This window comes from Diceros bicornis, chromosome X (genome assembly GCF_020826845.1).
Source record: "Diceros bicornis minor isolate mBicDic1 chromosome X, mDicBic1.mat.cur, whole genome shotgun sequence".
NCBI lineage: Eukaryota > Metazoa > Chordata > Mammalia > Perissodactyla > Rhinocerotidae > Diceros > Diceros bicornis.
This window is the reverse complement of record NC_080781.1, coordinates 133,771,579-133,781,015: the sequence shown is the minus strand read 5'-3', so window position 1 is coordinate 133,781,015 and position 9,437 is coordinate 133,771,579.

Sequence of the window (9,437 nt, the reverse complement as noted above, 5' to 3'; positions counted from 1 at the left end):
TAAAATTTACCATTTTAACCATTATTAAGTATGCAGTTCAGTGGCATTAAATACATTCACATTGTAATGCTACCATCACCTCCATCCATCCACAGAACTCTTTTCTTCTTGTAGAACTGAAACTCTGTCCCCATTAAACAAGTACTCCCCATTCTTCCCCACCCTCCTAACCCCTGGTAACCACCATTCAACTTTCTGTACTTAAGAGTTTCATTACTCTAGGGACCTCATATAAGTGGAATCATACAGTGTTTGTCCTTTTGTGTCTGGCTTCTTTCACTTAGAATAATATCCTCAAGGTTCATCCATGTTGTAGCATGTGTCAGGAGTTGCTTCCTTTTTAAGGATGAATAATATTCCATTGTATGGATAGATCACATTTTGTTTATCCATTCATCTGTCAACGGACACTTGGGTTGCTTCCACCTTTTGGCTATTGTGAATAATGCTGCTATGAACATGAGTGTGCAAATATGTCTGTTTGAGTCTCTGCTTTTAATTCTTTTGGATATATACCCAGCCTACATTCATCTTTAATCACTTAAAAATGTTGGAGCATGTACTGAGAGATGAGCAAGGTGACTCTGGAGGAGCCTCATCCTGGCTACAGAGAGCAAGATTTCTCTGAAGGATGGCAAGGGGCTGGCCCTTCCCTGTCTCAGGCCAACCTCACCGATGCCTGCCAGGTTTCCAGCTGTCATACCTCAATGTGTGAGGGGCTTTCGGTATAAATTCCCAAATGGGGCTCATCCCCTTTTCCTTGCCCAAGTCCAACCTGCAAGTTTTAGCTCTTCCAAGGAGTCTCTCAAATTCTGGCCTGAGACCCAGTGTTGAACTAGAACCCAGCTGCCCCTTTTGGCCTTTGCCTGTTGTCTCGTTTGGCCTTAGGTATCACCCATTGTGGTTAAGCCTGCTGTCAGCCTAACCTCCTGCCCCAATGCACTTGCTGTCCCCTTGGCTCTCCTGGGCAGTCTCTCTCTTCTGCACATGAGAACTTGAAGCTGAGAGGGCCGTCACTAATCGGTGCCCTTAGATCACCCATAGTGTTGCCATGATGGGTAAGAGCCCCCACTGCTCTCGGGACTTGCCTTTCACATGCTACTGAAGCTCCTGCTGGTGTCCCTGTCCATTTACCCACCTGGTGGGGTAGATAACGCTTTCCTCTCTAGTGTCAGCTGAAATACAGGCAGTCTGATGTGGTGGGGATCAGAGTTTCTTGGCTGTTATTCCATGTCCCACCCAAGATCACTGGCAGCCAATGGTGCTAGTCACTGAAAGACACCCTTGTTTGACTCTGGATTCTGGACATTGGTCTTGGGCCTCTGATGGGGGCGAGTCCAGGCTAAAGAAAACAAACGTGGTTTGGGTTGGCTCTGGATGAGGTGTCCGGGAGACCACTTGCAGGTGCGCACACCAGGTGATGTGATGCACCCCAGGCAGGAGGAGCAGAGCCCCATTGTCCGTAGGGAACAAAGGCTCAAGGCCTAGTGTATTTGGCACCTGCTAGGAAGCAATAATTAGGAGGTGGACAAAGAAAGGAGCAAGGGCAGGTGTTAACCACTTTTGCTTTTTCCTGTCTAAAAATCAGGGACTGTGATTTATGCAGGTAAGACAGTTTGGAGCAGGACCATGCTGATATTTACAAAACGCTTGCCCTAATTTATCATCGTTTCGGGTGTGTTTTGGAAATAACCTTTTGCAGGTGATTTATATTCAGAACTCATTATTTGCTTAACAGGTTTTATGAATTCATCTCTTCCATACTATTGAAAAAGGTACCCTTGTATTTGTGTTAAGTGCAGCATGAGTTATTGTACGAATAAATCATATTAAATTTGCCATTGTCAATGTGTGTGCAATTCTTGCTGTTGTTTCGGGACTGCTTGATGCTGCCTGAAAATAAATGAAGCTATTTAACAGATCTCCATGCCGTGGTACAGGTTTGCCCCCTTACAGGACCCAAGCTGTTCCCACCCATGGGAGCACAGGGCAGGTGCAGTGTGGGTTTTGTGAAGGAGCTGAACTGTTGGTGGTAGGGGTGAGTTGCACTTGAGTGTAGAAGTGCTGTTCTGGGCAGTGATAGTTCTCTCAGTTTGCCCTGCAGGTAGAGACTCCTCAGAAAGAAGGGGGAAGTGGGGTGACCAATCGGGGGGGCCTCTGTTTAGGGAAACCAGATATGCAATAGCAAACACTTAAAGGAGGACTGACTTGTCTTCTTGAAGGAAATGAGTGGCTTCCTGGGGTCCCAACTGGAAAAGTCCCCACTTAGTGCCTTGACAAGCCTTGGCTTGTCTTTTTCTGCCTTTCCTAATGGGTGGCTTTGAATGAAGATTTGGAAGACATGTTTATCATATTTGGGGATGAAAGTGAGGACACTGGAAGATATCATAAATTTTCAAGTGGATCAGAACAGGCTGGAAGGACTGGGTGACTCTAAGCAGGTGAAGTAATGGCCAGTGTATTTATTTGCTGGCTTGTTTATGGTGAGTGGGTAATATATGCACGCAGTACAAAGTTTAAAAGGCACAAACATGTACACAGTGAAGTCCTTTTCTCTCCCATCCCATCCCCAACCATCGTGCTGTCCTCAGAGGCAAGCATGGCTATCCATTTCTTGTGAATTGGTGAAGTTTGAGAAGGATAAATGTAGGCCTAACAGGTGGGCCCCAGAACCAAGGTGCTAGGAAGGGGTGACCCAAGGGAGCAGTGTCACACATGCAAACCTTCAGCATTTTGGCTAACAGCTCAGTATGGGGACTTAGTGTGATGTAGCTGCCAGGAAGTGAGAGGGATGTAGGGCTACATAAATGGGTATACAGGAGGAAGGTGGTGGTCAGCTGCTCTGCCTACACTCCATGGTCGGCCAGCACCTGGAGAATTGTGTTTAGCCAGGGACCTGGAGCTGTCACAGAAACGTGGACAAACAGAAGACCCAACGTGTCCTGGGAGGAACAGTTGAAGGAGGAATGTTCAACTTGGAAGAGAAAAGACTTGGGAGCAGGTGGGGGTGGTGGAGGGTAGAGCATGGCGCTATCTTGAAATCTTGGCAGAACCATTGTAGGCAAGAGAGATTGGACATGCTCTCTAATGGCCCCAGGGGAAGAACCAGCACCAGAAGCTGTAGGGAGACAGATGGCCACTCAGTGGAAGGATGAACTTTCTAACAGCAGCTCATGCCTGGAAAAGCCTACTCCTAGGTGTGATGAACTCTCTGTCACCTGAGGTATGTAAGCAACACCTAGGCCACTGATTCTCTACGGAGGTGAGTCTGCCCTCAAGGGACATTGTGCAATGTCTGGAGTCACTTTTGGTTGTCACAACTGGGGGGAGTGCTATTGGCATTGAGTGGGGAGAGGCCAGGGGTGATAGGAAGCATGCACAGGACAGCCCCCACAACAAAAACCATTTGGCCCTAATTGGCAATAGTGCTGAGGTCAAGAAACCCTGACCCAGTCCAGTCAATCATTTTCAGAGGAGGACTAACTACTAAAACCTCTTCTGTCTCTGAGACTTTATGATTTGGAGTATACACACTCAATTATTAAAATAACATGCTGACTGTATAAGGTGAGTGGCCCTTTGCATATAGCCTTGAAAAAACTTTTAAAGAGGGCAAGGAGCTTTCAAATAAAGATGAAGATTTTAAAACAATGAAAAAAGCTTCTATAGTAGTTAATTGGATTTCTCCTTTCTTCCTGTCCAGAGAGGTTCTCCCATCTCAGTTTCCTCTCTGATAGAAGAGAAGTTATACATATGAGGTAATTTCTTTTAAAAAATAATATTGGATTCCCCCCTTATTGTGAAAGTATTTACATATTAATCACACAAAAATTAGAAAAATATACAAAAGCAAAGACAATAATCTAACACCGTTGTTAACTTGGGGTAGCCCTTCCTATATGAAACAATTGGACTCTATTCTACATCCTATCTATTTTTTCGACATCCTATTTTACAATCTGCTTTTCCTGCTGCGTGATTTCTAAGGGCTTTCGCAACTCCAACTTTCTATGACATGCAATCTGAAGCATTTCCGTGTGAGCATGGAACCAGAAACCTCGGAGTTTCCTTCCTCTCCTAGGATAGCTAATAAATGTGAATATTTCTACAATGGTTAACACCAAGACTGCTGCTTTTTCTAGCCTTGACCTTCATGACTCTGCTGGCCACAGGGCCTGGGGAGCCCTGCACCTCCATGGGGTGTAGACATCCACCTCCAGGCCATGTGGATTTTACCTTTTTCAGTACATCTTGAACCCATCTAGGTCTCCATCTCCACCCATACAATTCGATGCCACCATCTCCTATCATTTGGACACACAACCACTTCCTAAGTGGTCTCCAACTCCTGTGGCACTACAATCCAGTTTGCACAGTTCTGAAGATGATGTTTGCAAGATGCAAATCTGATCATGTCACTGCTTGCATCTCCATGACCCCCACATATTCCAAGGGCTTCTCACTGAAATGAGGACAAGCAGAAAACACTTGTACCTGGCCTTTGTGTAGACCCTTCATGGTTTGGCCCCTACCGATGTGCCACACCTCCTTGTCCAGCCTCCTACTCCGTGTTAAAGGGCCAGCTTGACCCTCTCTTCCCAAGGGCCTCCTTCCCTGATGCGTTTGACTAGGTCAGGTTGCATCATACCCATACTACTTCTCAGCCCTCACCTCAGTTATACTTTCACACTCATTTCTATAACTATTTCACTTGACTCTGTCTCTCCGGTAGGCTCCATGGGGACACACAGTGTCTGTTTTTGCACCATTGTCTCCCAGTGCCTAGCACATGGTAACACCCACAACAAATGTTTGTTGAATTAATGAGTACTTGTGTAACTATTAACGTAACTCTAAAGGATTAAATTGTAGAAAGGGAATTTCCAGGTCAAACGCATGTGTAGAGGACACTTGTCATGATTACAGCCACCAGCATCGTAAACGTCTTCCTCTGCTGGGGAAATTCCCCATACTATTATTTTGGGTGGGAGGCAGAGCTCACTTGCTGCTATAGAGGCACAAAATGCTGGATGCCCACTTTCCCTGTGGGTCCCTTGTGACTAGTGACCTTGACCCAGCTGAGCAGGTCCCCTCCTCCCAGAATTTGTAAGGCAGGAACCGTGGTGACTCCATCTTTGCAGTAGGAAGCAGTGGTGGCATGGCACAGCACACAGGCTCTGCAGTAACAGTGGGCCAGCAGTGGCCACCAGTGTCTGGCAGTGGCTATGGCAGTTTTTGCAATGGCAATGGCACAAAAACACCAGACTGTTTTTCTGGTGTGATTTGTGCTGTGGTCATGGCAGCAGCCTGGTCACCTATGTCCCTACCTGAGTCTGAGACTACAGCCTTCCCTGGGACTCTGAGTTACTCAATAGCCTTAAAAACGAAAACAAAAACAAAAACCTTTTCTGGTTAAGTTAACTGGAGTCAGTCAAGCAACTAGGGCTCCCAACTAATGTAGTGTATACATTTGACAATCTGGCACCTGGTACCAAACTGGCCTCCAAAGAGGTTGCACAAATGTACACTCTCATCCGCAGGGCACCCAGAACCCGGGCGTATACCTCTCTAGTTACTTGTTCTGTCACTTTGCAATGACCTAGTTCTAGGAAGGGGACATTCCTTATCCATTTCTCTATGCTAAGCCTCTAACACGAGTGTCTGGCACATTTTAGGCACTTACGTGTTTGCTAAATGAATGAATGAAAACAATTTTTAAAAAGAGTTTGAGACAGACCAAAGCCAACGAAGCTAGAATCAGAGACTCAGAGTTGGGAGGATGCCTATGCAGCTCCTTACTCCATGAGGGGAGCTGAAGCCCATAGGAGGGAAGCCACTTGGCCAAGGATTCACAGCTAGCTAAGTGGAAGCAGGCCTCAGACCCACGTCCACCAAGTCTATTCTGTGGCCACCTCCAAGTCCATTCTCTGTGGCCCAGGCTGCAAGGGCTGAGGCATGGGCAACCCTCCTCTCCTTGGGTCTCCCCACCCAGGAGGCAGATTTCAGCGGAATTGATGTGCAAAGCTGTGCAGCTGCCAGAAAATCGACTTGTGAAAGGAGAAAGGCTAGTGACCACCCGTTTGGAAAATTGCCTTTGTATGTAACTGGAAGGCGCACGTGTGTGTGTGTAAGGATCAAGCACTGGCCTCTCTATGGCCATATTTTTCATTTCACTTATTCTTGGTATTGCTTTCAAATCAAAGAGAAGCGGTGGCAAGAGAACCTCTTGCCCCGAGCTACATACATGAAAATGAACAAGCTTACGGGAGTCGTGTGTTTTCAATAATGGATCGGTGGTGCCGCCCTTTCTCCGAAATGCAGCGAGACTGTTGCTAGGCTGGAGGTAAGAGACAATGGGTGGGGGTGGGAATCCTAATTCCATGGTTTTACCTTTCCCACACCACCCACTATCTATTTAAGAATAACCAACTGGTACAATAGGAATCAATTCTGAGCCCAACTGTCTCTCATTCTATTTAAAGGCTTTTTTTTTTTTTTACTTTTCCATGACCGCAGCTTGATAGTTAAAGAAAAATATTCACAAAGCGGAGTCCGTTTTGAACAGAACATCCGTAAAATTGGGTCAGCAGATATGTTACACGTTGGCATACAAGATGAACTACAACCCGGCTCTGGTCGGAGCTTCACAGCAACAAGGAAGAGCTTTGTTTCCACGTGGCGCACTTGGTTTTGTGCCTTTCGTCTGAGATCCTTCCACACAGCCCAAGCCCCTGGGCAGCCGAGGGGCGCCGCGCCTTCGGCAGCCGCCAGGGCCCGGCTCCAGCCCGGTGGTGGAGACAGCGTGCAGTTCCCCAGCAGACCACAGGAGGGCGCTGAGGCACCAAGAACGCGCTGAGGGCGCCCAGCTGGCGGAGGGGCTGTCTCCTAGGAGTAATGACTGTCACACTTATACACCGACTGTTCTCCAATTCTGGTCCAGGATTTTAAAGACACTGTTATGAATTAACGAGAATAAAAGACTCAGCAGATGAAGCTCAGGTCTCAGATCCCCTGGAGTTGTTTTCTAACTGCGTTCTAACTCATTTTCCCCCTCTGGGACTTGGTCTCATTTGCATCCCACTAGATGCAGGCTTTATATATGGTGAAAACGTCCTCCAAAAATGACACAAAAGGAAGAAATATCGCGGCTGCAGCCTGTAGTATTTATCCTCAAACACTTTTGCGAAACAGGATGTTATACTGTTTTCTCCATCAATGAGTATTGCAGGCAGGTGCCAGTCACCAAGTGGGCTGCAGGAATAGGGCTGCCCGATAAAATCCAGGATGCCCAGTTAAATATGAATTTCAGATGAACAGTGAATAATTGCTTACTATAGGTGGGCCCCAAATATCGCATGGGTCATACTTAACTAAAAAATGATTCGCTGTTAATCGGAAATTCCAGTTTAACTGGGCATCCTGGATTCTGATTTGCAAACTCTGGTCACCATACACAGGAAGGGTGACGTGGGTGGGGTAGCAGTGAGCTGCCCTGAGGGAACTCGGAGACTGGGGGTGGTCAGGGTTGAAGCCAAGGTGGGTAGTAATAAGTGCCACATGTTCAGACAGACAACTAATAGGCTCTTAGACCTGCCTAGTGGTTAAGGGTCTCAGAGGAAGGGATTTGCTCACTTAGAAGCCGCAACTGAAGGTAATGTTCTACTTCTCTCTTTTTGGTTACTGCCCCCCCAACACCTACACAGGCACACCAGCTTCGGGGGACTTTATTCCAAGCCCCACTGAACAGCGGAGCTCAGCTCCACTGTCTTCAACTAGTGGTCACTCTATCCTGGCTCTGGGAGGCCCTGTGCACACAGGCTGCACTAATACAGGCCCTGCCTCTGGCAGGGTCACCCCAGGCCCCACAGCCAGCCTGGGGCTGCAGGTGGGACCAGCAGTGGCTTTAACTCTGGGCAGCCAGAGAAAGAGGTGAAGCCAGCAAAGGGGCATTTGCATTGTGTTATAGGTGGCACTACAGCCATTTTCGACGTGAGGCTCCCACCACATTAATGTTTACCCTTCTCTGACTCTTCAGAAGGCTCTCCCATCTGGTTGGAAGTCTCCAGGGCTCAGTGAGGAGCATGCAGCCCCGGAATTTCTATTTTCTGCTTTGGTGAATAAACCAGATTTCCTGATGAGATCCCACTCTCTGGTCCCCTCTTTTGGGTCTACTTGGACCCTCAAGTGGCCCAGGAGAGATCCTGGGAGGATCTGGAAGAGCCCACATGGACCTGGGTTGATCCCATTCTGCCATGTGAAAGCTGGATGACCTTGTACAAGCCACTTCCCCTCTCTGGGCCTCTTTGCTCCGGAGAACAGGGAGAGGCAGAGCTCCTCTCGTGTGGGATTGGGCACAATCAGGGAGCAGGTGCTGAGAACATTTCATGCCCGGGAACATCTGGGCATCTGCTCAGTAAGTATGTCTTCTCCTTTGTTTCCAAACTCCATGAGGTCAGAGAGAAAGTGGGACCTTCTTGGAAGTGATTGATCTGCACGTCCCAGGCCACTACTGCTGGGTATAAACCTTTAAGAGTGAAGCGAGTCTCCCCTTAGGGGACATTTCTGAAAAAAGCAGCTGGTCAATAGAACTACTATTTTGCAACTATCAAGCTCTGTGGCAATTATTTGGAACATTTCTTTATTGTTTGCCTAGGCTGTGAGCACTTGGAGGTTAGGGGTTGTATTCCCATCTCTGCCCTCCCAGTACTGAGATTCAAGCCCTTACTCTGACCCCAACCATGACCTGAGACAAATCTCCTTCCTGGGCCTTGGTCTCCCTGTCGAGGGACTATCTTTCCCAGCTGTCATACTCTAGAGTCCTGTGAAAGGCCGGCTCTTCTCCGCACAGGAGCTGTGTTCATTGTCAGTGGCAATATAAATCTCATGGATTTACTTTCCTTCTTTTTTTTATAAAATAGACTGGGATGAGTTTAACCTCACACCAAACTGGCACACACACATTTCCTGACTTCCTTGGGCTGGCGGGGTCCCTGACTAGTGTGGTAGTGGGCCAGCCTGTAGATTGAAAGCCACTTCCAGGGTGGGGTGGACCAGGCCTGGGGAAAGCTTTCTGGCGGAGGGGACAGGGACATGGGGTTACCCTGCGGGTCATCACCTCCAGAGGCTGGACCATGATCTGGACAGCCTGCCCTGCCCTGGCACTCACACGTGCACAGCCTGGGGGAGAGTGATTTCCTCAAAAGGCCCTGGGCCATAGGAAACACCCTTTGCCTCATTGCCCCCACTTCTCTGCCCGCTGAGTCTTTAGACCCGCCACATCTCTCTCAAATGACTCGGCTTCAGTTTCTTCATAGCACCCACCATTTTCTCAACCTGAGTTATGTTCTTGTTAATGGATCATTGTACATATCCCCCACCAGATTATCATATCCAGAGAATAGGGACCTTGTGGTATCTTATTTACCCACTGCCTCCTC